This window comes from Lissotriton vulgaris, chromosome 4_1 (genome assembly GCF_964263255.1).
Source record: "Lissotriton vulgaris chromosome 4_1, aLisVul1.2, whole genome shotgun sequence".
NCBI classification, from domain to species: domain Eukaryota; kingdom Metazoa; phylum Chordata; class Amphibia; order Caudata; family Salamandridae; genus Lissotriton; species Lissotriton vulgaris.
Window position 1 is genome coordinate 1,083,895,327 of NC_141691.1, and position 27,797 is coordinate 1,083,923,123.

Sequence of the window (27,797 nt, forward strand, 5' to 3'; positions counted from 1 at the left end):
GAAAAGCGTTTCCAACCCCACTTACAAGTAAAACTAGCTAAAATGTGCCTGGCTTCTCTTCACTGAAAAGCTCATTCTGAGTACATTTTTAGCATACGTTTGCTCCTGCCGGGTCAGCTGAGCAGCAAATTTCTATTTAACCACCTGCTATCATGAGAGACCTCAGGGCTGCATGTTTTGAGCCCAGTACTGAGCCTAAAAAGCATTTCCAACCCCACTTACAAGTAAAACTAGCTAAAATGTGCCTGGCTGCTATTCACTGAAAAGCTCATTCTGTGTACATTTTTGGCATACGTTTGCACCTGCTGGGTCAGCTGAGCAGCGAATTTCTATTTAACCACCTGCTATCATGAGAGACCACAGGGCTTCATGTTTTGAGCCCAGTACTGATCCTGAAAAGCGTTTCCAACCCCACTTACAAGTAAAACTAGCTAAAATGTGCCTGGCTGCTATTCACTGAAAAGCTCATTCTGTGTACATTTTTGGCATACGTTTGCTCCTACGGGGTCAGCTGAGCAGTGAATTTCTATTTAACCACCTGCTTTCATGAGAGACCTCAGGGCTGCATGTTTTGAGCCAAGTACTGAGCCTGAAAAGCATTTCCAACCCCACTTACAAGTAAAACTAGCTAAAATGTGCCTGGCTTCTCTTCACTGAAAAGCTCATTCTGAGTACATTTTTAGCATACGTTTGCTCCTGCCGGGTCAGCTGAGCAGCGAATTTCTATTTAACCACCTGCTATCATGAGAGACCTCAGGGCTGCATGTTTTGAGCCCAGTACTGATCCTGAAAAGCGTTTCCAACCCCACTTACAAGTAAAATTAGCTAAAATGTGCCTGGCTGCTATTCACTGAAAAGCTCATTCTGTGTACATTTTTGGCATACGTTTGCTCCTGCCGGGTCAGCTGAGCAGCGAATTTTTATTTAACCACCTGCTATCATGAGATACCTCAGGGCTGCATGTTTTGAGCCCAGTACTGATCCTGAAAAGCGTTTCCAACCCCACTTACAAGTAAAACTAGCTAAAATGTGCCTGGCTGCTATTCACTGAAAAGCTCATTCTGAGTACATTTTTAGCATACGTTTGCTCCTGCCGGGTCAGCTGAGCAGCAAATTTCTATTTAACCACCTGCTATCATGAGAGACCTCAGGGCTGCATGTTTTGAGCCCAGTACTGAGCCCGAAAAGCGTTTCCAACCCCACTTACAAGTAAAACTAGCTAAAATGTGCCTGGCTGCTATTCACTAAAAACTCATTCTGTGTACATTTTTGGCATACGTTTGCTCCTGCCGGGTCAGCTGAGCAGCGAATTTCTATTTAACCACCTGCTTTCATGAGACACCTCAGGGCTGCATGTTTTGAGCCAAGTACTGAGCCTGAAAAGCATTTCCAACTACACTTACAAGTAAAACTAGCTAAAATGTGCCTGGCTTCTCTTCACTGAAAAGCTCATTCTGAGTACATTTTTAGCATACGTTTGCTCCTGCCGGGTCAGCTGAGCAGCGAATTTCTATTTAACCACCTGCTATCATAAGAGACCTCAGGGCAGCATGTTTTGAGCCCAGTACTGATCCTGAAAAGCGTTTCCAACCCCACTTACAAGTAAAACTAGCTAAAATGTGCCTGGCTGCTATTCACTGAAAAGCTCATTCTGTGTACATTTTTGGCACACCTTTGCTCCTTACCGGGTCAGCTGAGCAGCGAATTTCTATTTAACCACCTGCTTTCATGAGAGACCTCAGGGCTGCATGTTTTGAGCCCAGTACAGAGCCTGAAAAGCGTTTCCAACCCCACTTACAAGTAAAACTAGCTAAAATGTGCCTGGCTTCTCTTCACTGAAAAGCTCATTCTGAGTACATTTTTAGCATACGTTTGCTCCTGCCGGGTCAGCTGAGCAGCAAATTTCTATTTAACCACCTGCTATCATGAGAGACCTCAGGGCTGCATGTTTTGAGCCCAGTACTGAGCCTGAAAAGCATTTCCAACCCCACTTACAAGTAAAACTAGCTAAAATGTGCCTGGCTGCTATTCACTGAAAAGCTCATTCTGTGTACATTTTTGGCATACGTTTGCTCCTGCTGGGTCAGCTGAGCAGCGAATTTCTATTTAACCACCTGCTATCATGAGAGACCACAGGGCTTCATGTTTTGAGCCCAGTACTGATCCTGAAAAGCGTTTCCAACCCCACTTACAAGTAAAACTAGCTAAAATGTGCCTGGCTGCTATTCACTGAAAAGCTCATTCTGTGTACATTTTTGGCATACGTTTGCTCCTACCGGGTCAGCTGAGCAGTGAATTTCTATTTAACCACCTGCTTTCATGAGAGACCTCAGGGCTGCATGTTTTGAGCCAAGTACTGAGCCTGAAAAGCATTTCCAACCCCACTTACAAGTAAAACTAGCTAAAATGTGCCTGGCTTCTCTTCACTGAAAAGCTCATTCTGAGTAAATTTTTAGCATACGTTTGCTCCTGCCGGGTCAGCTGAGCAGCGAATTTCTATTTAACCACCTGCTATCATGAGAGACCTCAGGGCTGCATGTTTTGAGCCCAGTACTGATCCTGAAAAGCGTTTCCAACCCCACTTACAAGTAAAATTAGCTAAAATGTGCCTGGCTGCTATTCACTGAAAAGCTCATTCTGTGTACATTTTTGGCATACGTTTGCTCCTGCCGGGTCAGCTGAGCAGCGAATTTTTATTTAACCACCTGCTATCATGAGATACCTCAGGGCTGCATGTTTTGAGCCCAGTACTGATCCTGAAAAGCGTTTCCAACCCCACTTACAAGTAAAACTAGCTAAAATGTGCCTGGCTGCTATTCACTGAAAAGCTCATTCTGAGTACATTTTTAGCATACGTTTGCTCCTGCCGGGTCAGCTGAGCAGCAAATTTCTATTTAACCACCTGCTATCATGAGAGACCTCAGGGCTGCATGTTTTGAGCCCAGTACTGAGCCCGAAAAGCGTTTCCAACCCCACTTACAAGTAAAACTAGCTAAAATGTGCCTGGCTGCTATTCACTGAAAACTCATTCTGTGTACATTTTTGGCATACGTTTGCTCCTACCGGATCAGCTGAGCAGCGAATTTCTATTTAACCACCTGCTTTCATGAGAGACCTCAGGGCTGCATGTTTTGAGCCCAGTACTGAGCCTGAAAAGCGTTTCCAACCCCACTTACAAGTAAAACTAGCTAAAATGTGCCTGGCTTCTCTTCACTGAAAAGCTCATTCTGAGTACATTTTTAGCATACGTTTGCTCCTGCCGGGTCAGCTGAGCAGCGAATTTCTATTTAACCACCTGCTTTCATGAGAGACCTCAGGGCTGCATGTTTTGAGCCCAGTACAGAGCCTGAAAAGCGTTTCCAACCCCACTTACAAGTAAAACTAGCTAAAATGTGCCTGGCTTCTCTTCACTGAAAAGCTCATTCTGAGTACATTTTTAGCATACGTTTGCTCCTGCCGGGTCAGCTGAGCAGCAAATTTCTATTTAACCACCTGCTATCATGAGAGACCTCAGGGCTGCATGTTTTGAGCCCAGTACTGAGCCTGAAAAGCGTTTCCAACCCCACTTACAAGTAAAACTAGCTAAAATGTGCCTGGTTTCTCTTCACTGAAAAGCTCATTCTGAGTACATTTTTAGCATACGTTTGCTCCTGCCGGGTCAGCTGAGCAGCGAATTTCTATTTAACCACCTGCTTTCATGAGAGACCTCAGGGCTGCATGTTTTGAGCCCAGTACTGAGCCTGAAAAGCATTTCCAACCCCACTTAACAAGAAAAACTAGCTAAAATGTGCCTGGCTTCTCTTCACTGAAAAGCTCATTCTGAGTACATTTTTGGCATACGTTTGCTCCTGCCGGGTCAGCTGAGCAGCGAATTTCTATTTAACCACATGCTATCATGAGAGACCTCAGGGCTGCATGTTTTGAGCCCAGTACTGAGCCTGAAAAGCGTTTCCAACCCCACTTACAAGTAAAACTAGCTAAAATGTGCCTGGCTGCTATTCACTGAAAAGCTCATTCTGTGTACATTTTTGGCATACGTTTGCTCCTGCCGGGTCAGCTGAGCAGCGAATTTCTATTTAACCACCTGCTTTCATGAGACACCTCAGGGCTGCATGTTTTGAGCCCAGTACTGAGCCTGAAAAGCGTTTCCAACCCCACTTACAAGTAAAACTAGCTAAAATGTGCCTGGCTTCTCTTCACTGAAAAGTTCATTCTGAGTACATTTTTAGCATTCGTTTGCTCCTGCCGGGTCAGCTGAGCAGCCAATTTCTATTTAACCACCTGCTTTCATGAGAGACCTCAGGGCTGCATGTTTTGAGTCCAGTACTGATCCTGAAAAGCGTTTCCAACCCCACTTACAAGTAAAACTAGCTAAAATGTGCCTGGCTGCTATTCACTGAAAAGCTCATTCTGTGTACATTTTTGGCATACGTTTGCTCCTGCCGGGTCAGCAGAGCAGCAAATTTCTATTTAACCACCTGCTTTCATTAGAGACCTCAGGGCTGCATGTTTTGAGCCCAGTACTGAGCCTGAAAAGCGTTTCCAACCCCACTTACAGGTAAAACTAGCTAAAATGTGCCTGGCTGCTATTCACTGAAAAGCTCATTCTGTGTGCATTTTTGGCATACGTTTGCTCCTGCCGGGTCAGCTGAGCAGCGAATTTCTATTTAACCACCTGCTTTCATGAGAGACCTCAGGGCTGCATGTTTTGAGCCCAGTACTGAGCCTGGAAAGCGTTTCCAACCCCACTTACAAGTAAAACTAGCTAAAATGTGCCTGGCTGCTATTCACTGAAAAGCTCATTCTGTGTACATTTTTGGCATACGTTTGCTCCTGCCGGGTCAGCTGAGCAGCGAATTTCTATTTAACCACCTGCTATCATAAGAGACCTCAGGGCTGCATGTTTTCAGCCCAGTACTGAGCCCGAAAAGCGTTTCCAACCCCACTTACAAGTAAAACTAGCTAAAATGTGCCTGGCTGCTATTCACTGAAAAGCTCATTCTGTGTACATTTTTGGCATACGTTTGCTCCTACCGGGTCAGCTGAGCAGCGAATTTCTATTTAACCACCTGCTTTCATGAGAGACCTCAGGGCTGCATGTTTTGAGCCCAGTACTGATCCTGAAAAGCGTTTCCAACCCCACTTACAAGTAAAACTAGCTAAAATGTGCCTGGCTGCTATTCACTGAAAAGCTCATTCTGTGTACATTTTTGGCACACGTTTGCTCCTTACCGGGTCAGCTGAGCAGCGAATTTCTATTTAACCACCTGCTTTCATGAGAGACCTCAGGGCTGCATGTTTTGAGCCCAGTACAGAGCCTGAAAAGCGTTTCCAACCCCACTTACAAGTAAAACTAGCTAAAATGTGCCTGGCTTCTCTTCACTGAAAAGCTCATTCTGAGTACATTTTTAGCATACGTTTGCTCCTGCCGGGTCAGCTGAGCAGCAAATTTCTATTTAACCACCTGCTATCATGAGAGACCTCAGGGCTGCATGTTTTGAGCCCAGTACCGAGCCTAAAAAGCATTTCCAACCCCACTTACAAGTAAAACTAGCTAAAATGTGCCTGGCTGCTATTCACTGAAAAGCTCATTCTGTGTACATTTTTGGCATACGTTTGCTCCTGCTGGGTCAGCTGAGCAGCGAATTTCTATTTAACCACCTGCTATCATGAGAGACCACAGGGCTTCATGTTTTGAGCCCAGTACTGATCCTGAAAAGCGTTTCCAACCCCACTTACAAGTAAAACTAGCTAAAATGTGCCTGGCTGCTATTCACTGAAAAGCTCATTCTGTGTACATTTTTGGCATACGTTTGCTCCTACGGGGTCAGCTGAGCAGTGAATTTCTATTTAACCACCTGCTTTCATGAGAGACCTCAGGGCTGCATGTTTTGAGCCAAGTACTGAGCCTGAAAAGCATTTCCAACCCCACTTACAAGTAAAACTAGCTAAAATGTAGCTGGCTGCTATTCACTGAAAAGCTCATTCTGTGTACATTTTTGGCATACGTTTGCTCCTGCCGGGTCAGCTGAGCAGCGAATTTTTATTTAACCACCTGCTATCATGAGATACCTCAGGGCTGCATGTTTTGAGCCCAGTACTGATCCTGAAAAGCGTTTCCAACCCCACTTACAAGTAAAACTAGCTAAAATGTGCCTGGCTGCTATTCACTGAAAAGCTCATTCTGAGTACATTTTTAGCATACGTTTGCTCCTGCCGGGTCAGCTGAGCAGCAAATTTCTATTTAACCACCTGCTATCATGAGAGACCTCAGGGCTGCATGTTTTGAGCCCAGTACTGAGCCCGAAAAGCGTTTCCAACCCCACTTACAAGTAAAACTAGCTAAAATGTGCCTGGCTGCTATTCACTGAAAACTCATTCTGTGTACATTTTTGGCATACGTTTGCTCCTGCCGGGTCAGCTGAGCAGCGAATTTCTATTTAACCACCTGCTTTCATGAGACACCTCAGGGCTGCATGTTTTGAGCCAAGTACTGAGCCTGAAAAGCATTTCCAACTACACTTACAAGTAAAACTAGCTAAAATGTGCCTGGCTTCTCTTCACTGAAAAGCTCATTCTGAGTACATTTTTAGCATACGTTTGCTCCTGCCGGGTCAGCTGAGCAGCGAATTTCTATTTAACCACCTGCTATCATAAGAGACCTCAGGGCTGCATGTTTTGAGCCCAGTACTGATCCTGAAAAGCGTTTCCAACCCCACTTACAAGTAAAACTAGCTAAAATGTGCCTGGCTGCTATTCACTGAAAAGCTCATTCTGTGTACATTTTTGGCACACCTTTGCTCCTTACCGGGTCAGCTGAGCAGCAAATTTCTATTTAACCACCTGCTTTCATGAGAGACCTCAGGGCTGCATGTTTTGAGCCCAGTACAGAGCCTGAAAAGCGTTTCCAACCCCACTTACAAGTAAAACTAGCTAAAATGTGCCTGGCTTCTCTTCACTGAAAAGCTCATTCTGAGTACATTTTTAGCATACGTTTGCTCCTGCCGGGTCAGCTGAGCAGCAAATTTCTATTTAACCACCTGCTATCATGAGAGACCTCAGGGCTGCATGTTTTGAGCCCAGTACTGAGCCTGAAAAGCATTTCCAACCCCACTTACAAGTAAAACTAGCTAAAATGTGCCTGGCTGCTATTCACTGAAAAGCTCATTCTGTGTACATTTTTGGCATACGTTTGCTCCTGCAGGGTCAGCTGAGCAGCGAATTTCTATTTAACCACCTGCTATCATGAGAGACCACAGGGCTTCATGTTTTGAGCCCAGTACTGATCCTGAAAAGCGTTTCCAACCCCACTTACAAGTAAAACTAGCTAAAATGTGCCTGGCTGCTATTCACTGAAAAGCTCATTCTGTGTACATTTTTGGCATACGTTTGCTCCTACCCGGTCAGCTGAGCAGTGAATTTCTATTTAACCACCTGCTTTCATGAGAGACCTCAGGGCTGCATGTTTTGAGCCAAGTACTGAGCCTGAAAAGCATTTCCAACCCCACTTACAAGTAAAACTAGCTAAAATGTGCCTGGCTTCTCTTCACTGAAAAGCTCATTCTGAGTAAATTTTTAGCATACGTTTGCTCCTGCCGGGTCAGCTGAGCAGCGAATTTCTATTTAACCACCTGCTATCATGAGAGACCTCAGGGCTGCATGTTTTGAGCCCAGTACTGATCCTGAAAAGCGTTTCCAACCCCACTTACAAGTAAAATTAGCTAAAATGTGCCTGGCTGCTATTCACTGAAAAGCTCATTCTGTGTACATTTTTGGCATACGTTTGCTCCTGCCGGGTCAGCTGAGCAGCGAATTTTTATTTAACCACCTGCTATCATGAGATACCTCAGGGCTGCATGTTTTGAGCCCAGTACTGATCCTGAAAAGCGTTTCCAACCCCACTTACAAGTAAAACTAGCTAAAATGTGCCTGGCTGCTATTCACTGAAAAGCTCATTCTGAGTACATTTTTAGCATACGTTTGCTCCTGCCGGGTCAGCTGAGCAGCAAATTTCTATTTAACCACCTGCTATCATGAGAGACCTCAGGGCTGCATGTTTTGAGCCCAGTACTGAGCCCGAAAAGCGTTTCCAACCCCACTTACAAGTAAAACTAGCTAAAATGTGCCTGGCTGCTATTCACTGAAAACTCATTCTGTGTACATTTTTGGCATACGTTTGCTCCTACCGGATCAGCTGAGCAGCGAATTTCTATTTAACCACCTGCTTTCATGAGAGACCTCAGGGCTGCATGTTTTGAGCCCAGTACTGAGCCTGAAAAGCGTTTCCAACCCCACTTACAAGTAAAACTAGCTAAAATGTGCCTGGCTTCTCTTCACTGAAAAGCTCATTCTGAGTACATTTTTAGCATACGTTTGCTCCTGCCGGGTCAGCTGAGCAGCGAATTTCTATTTAACCACCTGCTTTCATGAGAGACCTCAGGGCTGCATGTTTTGAGCCCAGTACAGAGCCTGAAAAGCGTTTCCAACCCCACTTACAAGTAAAACTAGCTAAAATGTGCCTGGCTTCTCTTCACTGAAAAGCTCATTCTGAGTACATTTTTAGCATACGTTTGCTCCTGCCGGGTCAGCTGAGCAGCAAATTTCTATTTAACCACCTGCTATCATGAGAGACCTCAGGGCTGCATGTTTTGAGCCCAGTACTGAGCCTGAATAGCATTTCCAACCCCACTTACAAGTAAAACTAGCTAAAATGTGCCTGGCTGCTATTCACTGAAAAGCTCATTCTGTGTACTTTTTTGGCATTCGTTTGCTCCTACCGGGTCAGCTGAGCAGCGAATTTCTATTTAACCACCTGCTTTCATGAGAGACCTCAGGGCTGCATATTTTGAGCCCAGTACTGAGCCTGAAAAGCATTTCCAACCCCACTTACAAGTAAAACTAGCTAAAATGTGCCTGGCTTCTCCACTGAAAAGCTCATTCTGAGTACATTTTTAGCATACGTTTGCTCCTGCCGGGTCAGCTGAGCAGCGAATTTCTATTTAACCACCTGCTATCATGAGAGACCTCAGGGCTGCATGTTTTGAGCCCAGTACTGATCCTGAAAAGCGTTTCCAACCCCACTTACAAGTAAAACTAGCTAAAATGTGCCTGGCTGCTATTCACTGAAAAGCTCATTCTGTGTACATTTTTGGCATACGTTTGCTCCTACCGGGTCAGCTGAGCAGCGAATTTCTATTTAACCACCTGCTTTCATGAGAGACCTCAGGGCTGCATGTTTTGAGCCCAGTACTGAGCCTGAAAAGCGTTTCCAACCCCACTTACAAGTAAAACTAGCTAAAATGTGCCTGGCTTCTCTCCACTGAAAAGCTCATTCTGAGTACATTTTTAGCATACGTTTGCTCCTGCCGGGTGAGCTGAGCAGCGAATTTCTATTTAACCACCTGCTATCATGAGAGACCTCAGGGCTGCATGTTTTGAGCCCAGTACTGATCCTGAAAAGCGTTTCCAACCCCACTTACAAGTAAAACTAGCTAAAATGTGCCTGGCTGCTATTCACTGAAAAGCTCATTCTGTGTACATTTTTGGCATACGTTTGCTCCTACCGGGTCAGTTGAGCAGCAAATTTCTATTTAACCACCTGCTTTCATGAGAGACCTCAGGGCTGCATGTTTTGAGCCCAGTACTGAGCCTGAAAAGCATTTCCAACCCCACTTACAAGTAAAACTAGCTAAAATGTGCCTGGCTGCTCTTCACTGAAAAGCTCATTCTGAGTACATTTTTGGCATACGTTTGCTCCTGCCGGGTCAGCTGAGCAGCGAATTTCTATTTAGCCACCTGCTATCATGAGAGACCTCAGGGCTGCATGTTTTGAGCCCAGTTCTGATCCTGAAAAGCATTTCCAACCCCACTTACAAGTAAAACTAGCTAAAATGTGCCTGGCTGCTATTCACTGAAAAGCTCATTCTGAGTACATTTTTGGCATACGTTTGCTCCTACCGGTTCAGCTGAGCAGCGAATTTCTATTTAACCACCTGCTTTCATGAGAGACCTCAGGGCTGCATGTTTTGAGCCCAGTACTGAGCCTGAAAAGCTTTTCCAACCCCACTTACAAGTAAAACTAGCTAAAATGTGCCTGGCTTCTCTTCACTGAAAAGCTCATTCTGAGTACATTTTTAGCATACGTTTGCTCCTGCTGGGTCAGCTGAGCAGTGAATGTCTATTTAACCACCTGCTATTATGAGAGACCTCAGGGCTGCATGTTTTGAGCCCAGTACTGATCCGGAAAAGCGTTTCCAACCCCACTTACAAGTAAAACTAGCTAAAATGTGCCTGGCTGCTATTCACTGAAAAGCTCATTCTGTGTACATTTTTGGCATACGTTTGCTCCTGCCGGGTCAGCTGAGCAGCGAATTTCTATTTACCCACCTGCTTTCATGAGAGACCTCAGGGCTGCATGCTTTGAGCCCAGTACTGATCCTGAAAAGCGTTTCCAACCCCACTTACAAGTAAAACTAGCTAAAATGTGCCTGGCTTCTCTTCACTGAAAAGCTCATTCTGTGTACATTTTTGGCATACGTTTGCTCCTACCGGGTCAGCTGAGCAGTGAATTTCTATTTAACCACCTGCTTTCATGAGAGACCTCAGGGCTGCATGTTTTGAGCCCAGTACTGAGCCTGAAAAGCGTTTCCAACCCCACTTACAAGTAAAACTAGCTGAAATGTGCCTGGCTGCTATTCACTGAAAAGCTCATTCTGTGTACATTTTTGGCATACGTTTGCTCCTACCGGGTCAGCTGAGCAGCGAATTTCTATTTAACCACCTGCTTTCATGAGAGACCTCAGGGCTGCATGTTTTGAGGCCAGTACTGAGCCTGAAAAGCATTTCCAACCCCACTTACAAGTAAAACTAGCTAAAATGTGCCTGGCTTCTCCACTGAAAAGCTCATTCTGAGTACATTTTTAGCATACGTTAGCTCCTGCCGGGTCAGCTCAGCAGCGAATTTCTATTTAATCACGTGCTATCATGAGAGACCTCAGGGCTGCATGTTTTGAGCCCAGTACTGATCCTGAAAAGCGTTTCCAACCCCACTTACAAGTAAAACTAGCTAAAATGTGCCTGGCTGCTATTCACTGAAAAGCTCATTCTGTGTACATTTTTGGCATACGTTTGCTCCTACCGGGTCAGCTGAGCAGCGAATTTCTATTTAGCCACCTGCTATCATGAGAGACCTCAGGGCTGCATGTTTTGAGCCCAGTACTGATCCTGAAAAGCATTTCCAACCCCACTTACAAGTAAAACTCGCTAAAATGTGCCTGGCTGCTATTCACTGAAAAGCTCATTCTGAGTACATTTTTGGCATACGTTTGCTCCTACCGGTTCAGCTGAGCAGCGAATTTCTATTTAACCACCTGCTTTCATGAGAGACCTCAAGGCTGCATGTTTTGAGCCCAGTACTGAGCCTGAAAAGCTTTTCCAACCCCACTTACAAGTAAAACTAGCTAAAATGTGCCTGGCTTCTCTTCACTGAAAAGCTCATTCTGAGTACATTTTTAGCATACGTTTGCTCCTGCTGGGTCAGCTGAGCAGTGAATGTCTATTTAACCACCTGCTATTATGAGAGACCTCGGGGCTGCATGTTTTGAGCCCAGTACTGATCCGGAAAAGCGTTTCCAACCCCACTTACAAGTAAAACTAGCTAAAATGTGCCTGGCTGCTATTCACTGAAAAGCTCATTCTGTGTACATTTTTGGCATACGTTTGCTCCTGCCGGGTCAGCTGAGCAGCGAATTTCTATTTACCCACCTGCTTTCATGAGAGACCTCAGGGCTGCATGCTTTGAGCCCAATACTGATCCTGAAAAGCGTTTCCAACCCCACTTACAAGTAAAACTAGCTAAAATGTGCCTGGCTTCTCTTCACTGAAAAGCTCATTCTGTGTACATTTTTGGCAGACGTTTGCTCCTACCGGGTCAGCTGAGCAGTGAATTTCTATTTAACCACCTGCTTTCATGAGAGACCTCAGGGCTGCATGTTTTGAGCCCAGTACTGAGCCTGAAAAGCGTTTCCAACCCCACTTACAAGTAAAACTAGCTGAAATGTGCCTGGCTGCTATTCACTGAAAAGCTCATTCTGTGTACATTTTTGGCATACGTTTGCTCCTACCGGGTCAGCTGAGCAGCGAATTTCTATTTAACCACCTGCTTTCATGAGAGACCTCAGGGCTGCATGTTTTGAGGCCAGTACTGAGCCTGAAAAGCATTTCCAACCCCACTTACAAGTAAAACTAGCTAAAATGTGCCTGGCTTCTCCACTGAAAAGCTCATTCTGAGTACATTTTTAGCATACGTTAGCTCCTGCCGGGTCAGCTCAGCAGCGAATTTCTATTTAATCACCTGCTATCATGAGAGACCTCAGGGCTGCATGTTTTGAGCCCAGTACTGATCCTGAAAAGCGTTTCCAACCCCACTTACAAGTAAAACTAGCTAAAATGTGCCTGGCTGCTATTCACTGAAAAGCTCATTCTGTGTACATTTTTGGCATACGTTTGCTCCTACCGGGTCAGCTGAGCAGCGAATTTCTATTTAACCAACTGCTTTCATGAGAGACCTCAGGGCTGCATGTTTTGAGCCCAGTACTGAGCCTGAAAAGCGTTTCCAACCCCACTTACAAGTAAAACTAGCTAAAATGTGCCTGGCTTCTCTCCACTGAAAAGCTCATTCTGAGTACATTTTTAGCATACGTTTGCTCCTGCCGGGTGAGCTGAGCAGCGAATTTCTATTTAACCACCTGCTATCATGAGAGACCTCAGGGCTGCATGTTTTGAGCCCAGTACTGATCCTGAAAAGCGTTTCCAACCCCACTTACATGTAAAACTAGCTAAAATGTGCCTGGCTGCTATTCACTGAAAAGCTCATTCTGTGTACATTTTTGGCATACGTTTGCTCCTACCGGGTCAGCTGAGCAGCAAATTTCTATTTAACCACCTGCTTTCATGAGAGACCTCAGGGCTGCATGTTTTGAGCCCAGTAATGAGCCTGAAAAGCATTTCCAACCCCACTTACAAGTAAAACTAGCTAAAATGTGCCTGGCTGCTCTTCACTGAAAAGCTCATTCTGAGTACATTTTTGGCATACGTTTGCACCTGCCGGGTCAGCTGAGCAGCGAATTTCTATTTAGCCACCTGCTATCATGAGAGACCTCGGCTGCATGTTTTGAGCCCAGTACTGATCCTGAAAAGCATTACCAACCCCACTTACAAGTAAAACTAGCTAAAATCTGCCTGGCTATTCACTGAAAAGCTCATTCTGAGTACATTTTTGGCATACGTTTGCTCCTACCGGGTCAGCTGAGCAGCGAATTTCTATTTAACCACCTGCTTTCATGAGAGACCTCAGGGCTGCATGTTTTGAGCCCAGTACAGAGCCTGAAAAGCGTTTCCAACCCCACTTACAAGTAAAACTAGCTAAAATGTGCCTGGCTTCTCTTCACTGAAAAGCTCATTCTGAGTACATTTTTAGCATACGTTTGCTCCTGCCGGGTCAGCTGAGCAGCAAATTTCTATTTAACCACCTGCTATCATGAGAGACCTCAGGGCTGCATGTTTTGAGCCCAGTACTGAGCCTAAAAAGCATTTCCAACCCCACTTACAAGTAAAACTAGCTAAAATGTGCCTGGCTGCTATTCACTGAAAAGCTCATTCTGTGTACATTTTTGGCATACGTTTGCTCCTGCTGGGTCAGCTGAGCAGCGAATTTCTATTTAACCACCTGCTATCATGAGAGACCACAGGGCTTCATGTTTTGAGCCCAGTACTGATCCTGAAAAGCGTTTCCAACCCCACTTACAAGTAAAACTAGCTAAAATGTGCCTGGCTGCTATTCACTGAAAAGCTCATTCTGTGTACATTTTTGGCATACGTTTGCTCCTACGGGGTCAGCTGAGCAGTGAATTTCTATTTAACCACCTGCTTTCATGAGAGACCTCAGGGCTGCATGTTTTGAGCCAAGTACTGAGCCTGAAAAGCATTTCCAACCCCACTTACAAGTAAAACTAGCTAAAATGTAGCTGGCTTCTCTTCACTGAAAAGCTCATTCTGAGTACATTTTTAGCATACGTTTGCTCCTGCCGGGTCAGCTGAGCAGCGAATTTCTATTTAACCACCTGCTATCATGAGAGACCTCAGGGCTGCATGTTTTGAGCCCAGTACTGATCCTGAAAAGCGTTTCCAACCCCACTTACAAGTAAAATTAGCTAAAATGTGCCTGGCTGCTATTCACTGAAAAGCTCATTCTGTGTACATTTTTGGCATACGTTTGCTCCTGCCGGGTCAGCTGAGCAGCGAATTTTTATTTAACCACCTGCTATCATGAGATACCTCAGGGCTGCATGTTTTGAGCCCAGTACTGATCCTGAAAAGCGTTTCCAACCCCACTTACAAGTAAAACTAGCTAAAATGTGCCTGGCTGCTATTCACTGAAAAGCTCATTCTGAGTACATTTTTAGCATACGTTTGCTCCTGCCGGGTCAGCTGGGCAGCAAATTTCTATTTAACCACCTGCTATCATGAGAGACCTCAGGGCTGCATGTTTTGAGCCCAGTACTGAGCCCGAAAAGCGTTTCCAACCCCACTTACAAGTAAAACTAGCTAAAATGTGCCTGGCTGCTATTCACTGAAAACTCATTCTGTGTACATTTTTGGCATACGTTTGCTCCTGCCGGGTCAGCTGAGCAGCGAATTTCTATTTAACCACCTGCTTTCATGAGACACCTCAGGGCTGCATGTTTTGAGCCAAGTACTGAGCCTGAAAAGCATTTCCAACTACACTTACAAGTAAAACTAGCTAAAATGTGCCTGGCTTCTCTTCACTGAAAAGCTCATTCTGAGTACATTTTTAGCATACGTTTGCTCCTGCCGGGTCAGCTGAGCAGCGAATTTCTATTTAACCACCTGCTATCACAAGAGACCTCAGGGCTGCATGTTTTGAGCCCAGTACTGATCCTGAAAAGCGTTTCCAACCCCACTTACAAGTAAAACTAGCTAAAATGTGCCTGGCTGCTATTCACTGAAAAGCTCATTCTGTGTACATTTTTGGCACACCTTTGCTCCTTACCGGGTCAGCTGAGCAGCAAATTTCTATTTAACCACCTGCTTTCATGAGAGACCTCAGGGCTGCATGTTTTGAGCCCAGTACAGAGCCTGAAAAGCGTTTCCAACCCCACTTACAAGTAAAACTAGCTAAAATGTGCCTGGCTTCTCTTCACTGAAAAGCTCATTCTGAGTACATTTTTAGCATACGTTTGCTCCTGCCGGGTCAGCTGAGCAGCAAATTTCTATTTAACCACCTGCTATCATGAGAGACCTCAGGGCTGCATGTTTTGAGCCCAGTACTGAGCCTGAAAAGCATTTCCAACCCCACTTACAAGTAAAACTAGCTAAAATGTGCCTGGCTGCTATTCACTGAAAAGCTCATTCTGTGTACATTTTTGGCATACGTTTGCTCCTGCTGGGTCAGCTGAGCAGCGAATTTCTATTTAACCACCTGCTATCATGAGAGACCACAGGGCTTCATGTTTTGAGCCCAGTACTGATCCTGAAAAGCGTTTCCAACCCCACTTACAAGTAAAACTAGCTAAAATGTGCCTGGCTGCTATTCACTGAAAAGCTCATTCTGTGTACATTTTTGGCATACGTTTGCTCCTACCCGGTCAGCTGAGCAGTGAATTTCTATTTAACCACCTGCTTTCATGAGAGACCTCAGGGCTGCATGTTTTGAGCCAAGTACTGAGCCTGAAAAGCATTTCCAACCCCACTTACAAGTAAAACTAGCTAAAATGTGCCTGGCTTCTCTTCACTGAAAAGCTCATTCTGAGTAAATTTTTAGCATACGTTTGCTCCTGCCGGGTCAGCTGAGCAGCGAATTTCTATTTAACCACCTGCTATCATGAGAGACCTCAGGGCTGCATGTTTTGAGCCCAGTACTGATCCTGAAAAGCGTTTCCAACCCCACTTACAAGTAAAATTAGCTAAAATGTGCCTGGCTGCTATTCACTGAAAAGCTCATTCTGTGTAAATTTTTGGCATACGTTTGCTCCTGCCGGGTCAGCTGAGCAGCGAATTTTTATTTAACCACCTGCTATCATGAGATACCTCAGGGCTGCATGTTTTGAGCCCAGTACTGATCCTGAAAAGCGTTTCCAACCCCACTTACAAGTAAAACTAGCTAAAATGTGCCTGGCTGCTATTCACTGAAAAGCTCATTCTGAGTACATTTTTAGCATACGTTTGCTCCTGCCGGGTCAGCTGAGCAGCAAATTTCTATTTAACCACCTGCTATCATGAGAGACCTCAGGGCTGCATGTTTTGAGCCCAGTACTGAGCCCGAAAAGCGTTTCCAACCCCACTTACAAGTAAAACTAGCTAAAATGTGCCTGGCTGCTATTCACTGAAAACTCATTCTGTGTACATTTTTGGCATACGTTTGCTCCTACCGGATCAGCTGAGCAGCGAATTTCTATTTAACCACCTGCTTTCATGAGAGACCTCAGGGCTGCATGTTTTGAGCCCAGTACTGAGCCTGAAAAGCGTTTCCAACCCCACTTACAAGTAAAACTAGCTAAAATGTGCCTGGCTTCTCTTCACTGAAAAGCTCATTCTGAGTACATTTTTAGCATACGTTTGCTCCTGCCGGGTCAGCTGAGCAGCGAATTTCTATTTAACCACCTGCTTTCATGAGAGACCTCAGGGCTGCATGTTTTGAGCCCAGTACAGAGCCTGAAAAGCGTTTCCAACCCCACTTACAAGTAAAACTAGCTAAAATGTGCCTGGCTTCTCTTCAATGAAAAGCTCATTCTGAGTACATTTTTAGCATACGTTTGCTCCTGCCGGGTCAGCTGAGCAGCAAATTTCTATTTAACCACCTGCTATCATGAGAGACCTCAGGGCTGCATGTTTTGAGCCCAGTACTGAGCCTGAAAAGCATTTCCAACCCCACTTACAAGTAAAACTAGCTAAAATGTGCCTGGCTGCTATTCACTGAAAAGCTCATTCTGTGTACATTTTTGGCATACGTTTGCTCCTGCTGGGTCAGCTGAGCAGCGAATTTCTATTTAACCACCTGCTATCATGAGAGACCACAGGGCTTCATGTTTTGAGCCCAGTACTGATCCTGAAAAGCGTTTCCAACCCCACTTACAAGTAAAACTAGCTAAAATGTGCCTGGCTGCTATTCACTGAAAAGCTCATTCTGTGTACTTTTTTGGCATTCGTTTGCTCCTACCGGGTCAGCTGAGCAGCGAATTTCTATTTAACCACCTGCTTTCATGAGAGACCTCAGGGCTGCATGTTTTGAGCCCAGTACTGAGCCTGAAAAGCATTTCCAACCCCACTTACAAGTAAAACTAGCTAAAATGTGCCTGGCTTCTCCACTGAAAAGCTCATTCTGAGTACATTTTTAGCATACGTTTGCTCCTGCCGGGTCAGCTGAGCAGCGAATTTCTATTTAACCACCTGCTATCATGAGAGACCTCAGGGCTGCATGTTTTGAGCCCAGTACTGATCCTGAAAAGCGTTTCCAACCCCGCTTACAAGTAAAACTAGCTAAAATGTGCCTGGCTGCTATTCACTGAAAAGCTCATTCTGTGTACATTTTTGGCATACGTTTGCTCCTACCGGGTCAGCTGAGCAGCGAATTTCTATTTAACCACCTGCTTTCATGAGAGACCTCAGGGCTGCATGTTTTGAGCCCAGTACTGAGCCTGAAAAGCGTTTCCAACCCCACTTACAAGTAAAACTAGCTAAAATGTGCCTGGCTTCTCTCCACTGAAAAGCTCATTCTGAGTACATTTTTAGCATACGTTTGCTCCTGCCGGGTGAGCTGAGCAGCGAATTTCTATTTAACCACCTGCTATCATGAGAGACCTCAGGGCTGCATGTTTTGAGCCCAGTACTGATCCTGAAAAGCGTTTCCAACCCCACTTACAAGTAAAACTAGCTAAAATGTGCCTGGCTGCTATTCACTGAAAAGCTCATTCTGTGTACATTTTTGGCATACGTTTGCTCCTACCGGGTCAGCTGAGCAGCAAATTTCTATTTAACCACCTGCTTTCATGAGAGACCTCAGGGCTGCATGTTTTGAGCCCAGTACTGAGCCTGAAAAGCATTTTCAACCCCACTTACAAGTAAAACTAGCTAAAATGTGCCTGGCTGCTCTTCACTGAAAAGCTCATTCTGAGTACATTTTTGGCATACGTTTGCTCCTGCCGGGTCAGCTGAGCAGCGAATTTCTATTTAGCCACCTGCTATCATGAGAGACCTCAGGGCTGCATGTTTTGAGCCCAGTTCTGATCCTGAAAAGCATTTCCAACCCCACTTACAAGTAAAACTAGCTAAAATGTGCCTGGCTGCTATTCACTGAAAAGCTCATTCTGAGTACATTTTTGGCATACGTTTGCTCCTACCGGTTCAGCTGAGCAGCGAATTTCTATTTAACCACCTGCTTTCATGAGAGACCTCAGGGCTGCATGTTTTGAGCCCAGTACTGAGCCTGAAAAGCTTTTCCAACCCCACTTACAAGTAAAACTAGCTAAAATGTGCCTGGCTTCTCTTCACTGAAAAGCTCATTCTGAGTACATTTTTAGCATACGTTTGCTCCTGCTGGGTCAGCTGAGCAGTGAATGTCTATTTAACCACCTGCTATTATGAGAGACCTCAGGGCTGCATGTTTTGAGCCCAGTACTGATCCGGAAAAGCGTTTCCAACCCCACTTACAAGTAAAACTAGCTAAAATGTGCCTGGCCGCTATTCACTGAAAAGCTCATTCTGTGTACATTTTTGGCATACGTTTGCTCCTGCCGGGTCAGCTGAGCAGCGAATTTCTATTTACCCACCTGCTTTCATGAGAGACCTCAGGGCTGCATGCTTTGAGCCCAGTACTGATCCTGAAAAGCGTTTCCAACCCCACTTACAAGTAAAACTAGCTAAAATGTGCCTGGCTTCTCTTCACTGAAAAGCTCATTCTGTGTACATTTTTGGCATACGTTTGCTCCTACCGGGTCAGCTGAGCAGTGAATTTCTATTTAACCACCTGCTTTCATGAGAGACCTCAGGGCTGCATGTTTTGAGCCCAGTACTGAGCCTGAAAAGCGTTTCCAACCCCACTTACAAGTAAAACTAGCTGAAATGTGCCTGGCTGCTATTTACTGAAAAGCTCATTCTGTGTACATTTTTGGCATACGTTTGCTCCTACCGGGTCAGCTGAGCAGCGAATTTCTATTTAACCACCTGCTTTCATGAGAGACCTCAGGGCTGCATGTTTTGAGGCCAGTACTGAGCCTGAAAAGCATTTCCAACCCCACTTACAAGTAAAACTAGCTAAAATGTGCCTGGCTTCTCCACTGAAAAGCTCATTCTGAGTACATTTTTAGCATACGTTAGCTCCTGCCGGGTCAGCTCAGCAGCGAATTTCTATTTAATCACGTGCTATCATGAGAGACCTCAGGGCTGCATGTTTTGAGCCCAGTACTGATCCTGAAAAGCGTTTCCAACCCCACTTACAAGTAAAACTAGCTAAAATGTGCCTGGCTGCTATTCACTGAAAAGCTCATTCTGTGTACATTTTTGGCATACGTTTGCTCCTACCGGGTCAGCTGAGCAGCGAATTTCTATTTAGCCACCTGCTATCATGAGAGACCTCAGGGCTGCATGTTTTGAGCCCAGTACTGATCCTGAAAAGCATTTCCAACCCCACTTACAAGTAAAACTAGCTAAAATGTGCCTGGCTGCTATTCACTGAAAAGCTCATTCTGAGTACATTTTTGGCATACGTTTGCTCCTACCGGTTCAGCTGAGCAGCGAATTTCTATTTAACCACCTGCTTTCATGAGAGACCTCAGGGCTGCATGTTTTGAGCCCAGTACTGAGCCTGAAAAGCTTTTCCAACCCCACTTACAAGTAAAACTAGCTAAAATGTGCCTGGCTTCTCTTCACTGAAAAGCTCATTCTGAGTACATTTTTAGCATACGTTTGCTCCTGCTGGGTCAGCTGAGCAGTGAATGTCTATTTAACCACCTGCTATTATGAGAGACCTCGGGGCTGCATGTTTTGAGCCCAGTACTGATCCGGAAAAGCGTTTCCAACCCCACTTACAAGTAAAACTAGCTAAAATTTGCCTGGCTGCTATTCACTGAAAAGCTCATTCTGTGTACATTTTTGGCATACGTTTGCTCCTGCCGGGTCAGCTGAGCAGCGAATTTCTATTTACCCACCTGCTTTCATGAGAGACCTCAGGGCTGCATGCTTTGAGCCCAGTACTGATCCTGAAAAGCGTTTCCAACCCCACTTACAAGTAAAACTAGCTAAAATGTGCCTGGCTTCTCTTCACTGAAAAGCTCATTCTGTGTACATTTTTGGCAGACGTTTGCTCCTACCGGGTCAGCTGAGCAGTGAATTTCTATTTAACCACCTGCTTTCATGAGAGACCTCAGGGCTGCATGTTTTGAGCCCAGTACTGAGCCTGAAAAGCGTTTCCAACCCCACTTACAAGTAAAACTAGCTGAAATGTGCCTGGCTGCTATTCACTGAAAAGCTCATTCTGTGTACATTTTTGGCATACGTTTGCTCCTACCGGGTCAGCTGAGCAGCGAATTTCTATTTAACCACCTGCTTTCATGAGAGACCTCAGGGCTGCATGTTTTGAGGCCAGTACTGAGCCTGAAAAGCATTTCCAACCCCACTTACAAGTAAAACTAGCTAAAATGTGCCTGGCTTCTCCACTGAAAAGCTCATTCTGAGTACATTTTTAGCATACGTTAGCTCCTGCCGGGTCAGCTCAGCAGCGAATTTCTATTTAATCACCTGCTATCATGAGAGACCTCAGGGCTGCATGTTTTGAGCCCAGTACTGATCCTGAAAAGCGTTTCCAACCCCACTTACAAGTAAAACTAGCTAAAATGTGCCTGGCTGCTATTCACTGAAAAGCTCATTCTGTGTACATTTTTGGCATACGTTTGCTCCTACCGGGTCAGCTGAGCAGCGAATTTCTATTTAACCAACTGCTTTCATGAGAGACCTCAGGGCTGCATGTTTTGAGCCCAGTACTGAGCCTGAAAAGCGTTTCCAACCCCACTTACAAGTAAAACTAGCTAAAATGTGCCTGGCTTCTCTCCACTGAAAAGCTCATTCTGAGTACATTTTTAGCATACGTTTGCTCCTGCCGGGTGAGCTGAGCAGCGAATTTCTATTTAACCACCTGCTATCATGAGAGACCTCAGGGCTGCATGTTTTGAGCCCAGTACTGATCCTGAAAAGCGTTTCCAACCCCACTTACATGTAAAACTAGCTAAAATGTGCCTGGCTGCTATTCACTGAAAAGCTCATTCTGTGTACATTTTTGGCATACGTTTGCTCCTACCGGGTCAGCTGAGCAGCAAATTTCTATTTAACCACCTGCTTTCATGAGAGACCTCAGGGCTGCATGTTTTGAGCCCAGTAATGAGCCTGAAAAGCATTTCCAACCCCACTTACAAGTAAAACTAGCTAAAATGTGCCTGGCTGCTCTTCACTAAAAAGCTCATTCTGAGTACATTTTTGGCATACGTTTGCACCTGCCGGGTCAGCTGAGCAGCGAATTTCTATTTAGCCACCTGCTATCATGAGAGACCTCGGCTGCATGTTTTGAGCCCAGTACTGATCCTGAAAAGCATTACCAACCCCACTTACAAGTAAAACTAGCTAAAATCTGCCTGGCTATTCACTGAAAAGCTCATTCTGAGTACATTTTTGGCATACGTTTGCTCCTACCGGGTCAGCTGAGCAGCGAATTTCTATTTAACCACCTGCTTTCATGAGAGACCTCAGGGCTGCATGTTTTGAGCCCAGTACTGAGCCTGAAAAGCATTTCCAACCCCACTTACAAGTAAAACTAGCTAAAATGTGCCTGGCTGCTATTCACTGAAAAGCTCATTCTGTGTACATTTTTGGCATACGTTTGCTCCTGCCGGGTCAGCTGAGCAGCGAATTTCTATTTAACCACCTGCTTTCATGAGAGATCTCAGGGCTGCATGTTTTGAGCCCAGTACTGATCCTGAAAAGCGTTTCCAACCCCACTTACAAGTAAAACTAGCTAAAATGTGCCTGGCTGCTATTCACTGAAAAGCTCATTCTGTGTACATTTTTGGCATACGTTTGCTCCTACCGGGTCAGCTGAGCAGCGAATTTCTATTTAACCACCTGCTTTCATGAGAGACCTCAGGGCTGCATGTTTTGAGCCCAGTACTGAGCCTGAAAAGCATTTCCAACCCCACTTACAAGTAAAACTAGCTAAAATGTGCCTGGCTTCTCCACTGAAAAGCTCATTCTGAGTACATTTTTAGCATACGTTTGCTCCTACCGGGTCAGCTGAGCAGCGAATTTCTATTTAACCACCTGCTTTCATGAGAGACCTCAGGGCTGCATGTTTTGAGCCCAGTACTGAGCCTGAAAAGCGTTTCCAACCCCACTTACAAGTAAAACTAGCTAAAATGTGCCTGGCTGCTATTCACTGAAAATCTCATTCTGTGTACATTTTTGGCATACGTTTGCTCCTGCCGGGTCAGCTGAGCAGCGAATTTCTATTTAACCACCTGCTTTCATGAGAGACCTCAGGGCTGCATGTTTTGAGCCCATTACTGAGCCTGAAAAGCATTTCCAACCCCACTTACAAGTAAAACTAGCTAAAATATGCCTGGCTTCTCTTCACTGAAAAGCTCATTCTGTGTACATTTTTGGCATACGTTTGCTCCTACCTGGTCAGCTGAGCAGCGAATTTCTATTTAACCACCTGCTTTCATGAGAGACCTCAGGGCTGCATGTTTTGAGCCCAGTACTGAGCCTGAAAAGCATTTCCAACCCCACGTACAAGTAAAACTAGCTAAAATGTGCCTGGCTGCTATTCACTGAAAAGCTCATTCTGAGTACATTTTTAGCATACGTTTGCTCCTGCCGGGTGAGCTGAGCAGCGAATTTCTATTTAACCACCTGCTATCATGAGAGACCTCAGGGCTGCATGTTTTGAGCCCAGTACTGATCCTGAAAAGCGTTTCCAACCCCACTTACAAGTAAAACTAGCTAAAATGTGCCTGGCTGCTATTCACTGAAAAGCTCATTCTGTGTACATTTTTGGCATACGTTTGCTCCTACCGGGTCAGCTGAGCAGCAAATTTCTATTTAACCACCTGCTTTCATGAGAGACCTCAGGGCTGCATGTTTTGAGCCCAGTACTGAGCCTGAAAAGCATTTCCAACCCCACTTACAAGTAAAACTAGCTAAAATGTGCCTGGCTGCTCTTCACTGAAAAGCTCATTCTGAGTACATTTTTGGCATACGTTTGCTCCTGCCGGGTCAGCTAAGCAGCGAATTTCTATTTAGCCACCTGCTATCATGAGAGACCTCAGGGCTGCATGTTTTGAGCCCAGTACTGATCCTGAAAAGCATTTCCAACCCCACTTACAAGTAAAACTAGCTAAAATGTGCCTGGCTGCTATTCACTGAAAAGCTCATTCTGAGTACATTTTTGGCATACGTTTGCTCCTACCGGTTCAGCTGAGCAGCGAATTTCTATTTAACCACCTGCTTTCATGAGAGACCTCAGGGCTGCATGTTTTGAGCCCAGTACTGAGCCTGAAAAGCTTTTCCAACCCCACTTACAAGTAAAACTAGCTAAAATGTGCGTGGCTTCTCTTCACTGAAAAGCTCATTCTGAGTACATTTTTAGCATACGTTTGCTCCTGCCGGGTCAGCTGAGCAGTGAATGTCTATTTAACCACCTGCTATTATGAGAGACCTCAGGGCTGCATGTTTTGAGACCAGTACTGACCCGGAAAAGCGTTTCCAACCCCACTTACAAGTAAAACTAGCTAAAATGTGCCTGGCTGCTATTCACTGAAAAGCTCATTCTGTGTACATTTTTGGCATACGTTTGCTCCTGCCGGGTCAGCTGAGCAGCGAATTTCTATTTACCCACCTGCTTTCATGAGAGACCTCAGGGCTGCATGCTTTGAGCCCAGTACTGATCCTGAAAAGCGTTTCCAACCCCACTTACAAGTAAAACTAGCTAAAATGTGCCTGGCTTCTCTTCACTGAAAAGCTCATTCTGTGTACATTTTTGGCATACGTTTGCTCCTACCGGGTCAGCTGAGCAGTGAATTTCTATTTAACCACCTGCTTTCATGAGAGACCTCAGGGCTGCATGTTTTGAGCCCAGTACTGAGCCTGAAAAGCGTTTCCAACCCCACTTACAAGTAAAACTAGCTGAAATGTGCCTGGCTGCTATTCACTGAAAAGCTCATTCTGTGTACATTTTTGGCATACGTTTGCTCCTACCGGGTCAGCTGAGCAGCGAATTTCTATTTAACCACCTGCTTTCATGAGAGACCTCAGGGCTGCATGTTTTGAGGCCAGTACTGAGCCTGAAAAGCATTTCCAACCCCACTTACAAGTAAAACTAGCTAAAATGTGCCTGGCTTCTCCACTGAAAACCTCATTCTGAGTACATTTTTAGCATACGTTAGCTCCTGCCGGGTCAGCTCAGCAGCGAATTTCTATTTAATCACCTGCTATCATGAGAGACCTCAGGGCTGCATGTTTTGAGCCCAGTACTGATCCTGAAAAGCGTTTCCAACCCCACTTACAAGTAAAAGTAGCTAAAATGTGCCTGGCTGCTATTCACTGAAAAGCTCATTCTGTGTACATTTTTGGCATACGTTTGCTCCTACCGGGTCAGCTGAGCAGCGAATTTCTATTTAACCACCTGCTTTCATGAGAGACCTCAGGGCTGCATGTTTTGAGCCCAGTACTGAGCCTGAAAAGCGTTTCCAACCCCACTTACAAGTAAAACTAGCTAAAATGTGCCTGGCTTCTCTCCACTGAAAAGCTCATTCTGAGTACATTTTTAGCATACGTTTGCTCCTGCCGGGTGAGCTGAGCAGCGAATTTCTATTTAACCACCTGCTATCATGAGAGACCTCAGGGCTGCATGTTTTGAGCCCAGTACTGATCCTGAAAAGCGTTTCCAACCCCACTTACATGTAAAACTAGCTAAAATGTGCCTGGCTGCTATTCACTGAAAAGCTCATTCTGTGTACATTTTTGGCATACGTTTGCTCCTACCGGGTCAGCTGAGCAGCAAATTTCTATTTAACCACCTGCTTTCATGAGAGACCACAGGGCTGCATGTTTTGAGCCCAGTAATGAGCCTGAAAAGCATTTCCAACCCCACTTACAAGTAAAACTAGCTAAAATGTGCCTGGCTGCTCTTCACTGAAAAGCTCATTCTGAGTACATTTTTGGCATACGTTTGCACCTGCCGGGTCAGCTGAGCAGCGAATTTCTATTTAGCCACCTGCTATCATGAGAGACCTCAGGGCTGCATGTTTTGAGCCCAGTACTGATCCTGAAAAGCATTACCAACCCCACTTACAAGTAAAACTAGCTAAAATGTGCCTGGCTATTCACTGAAAAGCTCATTCTGAGTACATTTTTGGCATACGTTTGCTCCTACCGGGTCAGCTGAGCAGCGAATTTCTATTTAACCACCTGCTTTCATGAGAGACCTCAGGGCTGCATGTTTTGAGCCCAGTACTGAGCCTGAAAAGCATTTCCAACCCCACTTACAAGTAAAACTAGCTAAAATGTGCCTGGCTGCTATTCACTGAAAAGCTCATTCTGTGTACATTTTTGGCATACGTTTGCTCCTGCCGGGTCAGCTGAGCAGCGAATTTCTATTTAACCACCTGCTTTCATGAGAGATCTCAGGGCTGCATGTTTTGAGCCCAGTACTGATCCTGAAAAGCGTTTCCAACCCCACTTACAAGTAAAACTAGCTAAAATGTGCCTGGCTGCTATTCACTGAAAAGCTCATTCTGTGTACATTTTTGGCATACGTTTGCTCCTACCGGGTCAGCTGAGCAGCGAATTTCTATTTAACCACCTGCTTTCATGAGAGACCTCAGGGCTGCATGTTTTGAGCCCAGTACTGAGCCTGAAAAGCATTTCCAACCCCACTTACAAGTAAAACTAGCTAAAATGTGCCTGGCTGCTCCACTGAAAATCTCATTCTGAGTACATTTTTAGCATACGTTTGCTCTTGCCGGGTGAGCTGAGCAGCGAATTTCTATTTAACCACCTGCTATCATGAGAGACCTCAGGGCTGCATGTTTTGAGCCCAGTACTGATCCTGAAAAGCATTTCCAACCCCACTTACAAGTAAAACTAGCTAAAATGTGCCTGGCTTCTCCACTGAAAAGCTCATTCTGAGTACATTTTTAGCATACGTTAGCTCCTGCCGGGTCAGCTCAGCAGCGAATTTCTATTTAATCACATGCTATCATGAGAGACCTCAGGGCTGCATGTTTTGAGCCCAGTACTGATCCTGAAAAGCGTTTCCAACCCCACTTACAAGTAAAACTAGCTAAAATGTGCCTGGCTGCTATTCACTGAAAAGCTCATTTTGTGTACATTTTTGGCATACGTTTGCTCCTACCGGGTCAGCTGAGCAGCGAATTTCTATTTAACCACCTGCTTTCATGAGAGACCTCAGGGCTGCATGTTTTGAGCCCAGTACTGAGCCTGAAAAGCGTTTCCAACCCCGCTTACAAGTAAAACTAGCTAAAATGTGCCTGGCTTCTCTCCACTGAAAAGCTCATTCTGAGTACATTTTTAGCATACGTTTGCTCCTACCGGGTCAGCTGAGCAGCGAATTTCTATTTAACCACCTGCTTTCATGAGAGACCTCAGGGCTGCATGTTTTGAGCCCAGTACTGAGCCTGAAAAGCGTTTCCAACCCCACTTACAAGTAAAACTAGCTAAAATGTGCCTGGCTGCTATTCACTGAAAATCTCATTCTGTGTACATTTTTGGCATACGTTTGCTCCTGCCGGGTCAGCTGAGCAGCGAATTTCTATTTAACCACCTGCTTTCATGAGAGACCTCAGGGCTGCATGTTTTGAGCCCATTACTGAGCCTGAAAAGCATTTCCAACCCCACTTACAAGTAAAACTAGCTAAAATGTGCCTGGCTTCTCTTCACTGAAAAGCTCATTCTGTGTACATTTTTGGCATACGTTTGCTCCTACCTGGTCAGCTGAGCAGCGAATTTCTATTTAACCACCTGCTTTCATGAGAGACCTCAGGGCTGCATGTTTTGAGCCCAGTACTGAGCCTGAAAAGCATTTCCAACCCCACGTACAAGTAAAACTAGCTAAAATGTGCCTGGCTGCTATTCACTGAAAAGCTCATTCTGTGTACATTTTTGGCATACGTTTGCTCCTCCCGGGTCAGCTGAGCAGCGAATTTCTATTTAACCACCTGCTTTCATGAGAGACCTCAGGGCTGCATGTTTTGAGCCCAGTACTGAGCCTGAAAAGCGTTTCCAACCCCACTTACAAGTAAAACTAGCTAAAATGTGCCTGGCTTCTCTTCACTGAAAAGCTCATTCTGAGTACATTTTTGGCATACGTTTGCTCCTGCCGGGTCAGCTGAGCAGCGAATTTCTATTTAACCACCTGCTATCATGAGAGACCTCAGGGCTGCATGTTTTGAGCCCAGTACTGATCCTGAAAAGCGTTTCCAACCCCACTTACAAGTAAAACTAGCTAAAATGTGCTTGGCTGCTATTCACTGAAAAGCTCATTCTGTGTACATTTTTTGCATACGTTTGCTCCTACCGGGTCAGCTGAGCAGCAAATTTCTATTTAACCACCTGCTTTCATGAGAGACCTCAGGGCTGCATGTTTTGAGCCCAGTACTGATCCTGAAAAGCGTTTCCAACCCCACTTACAAGTAGACTATCTAAAATGTACCTGGCTG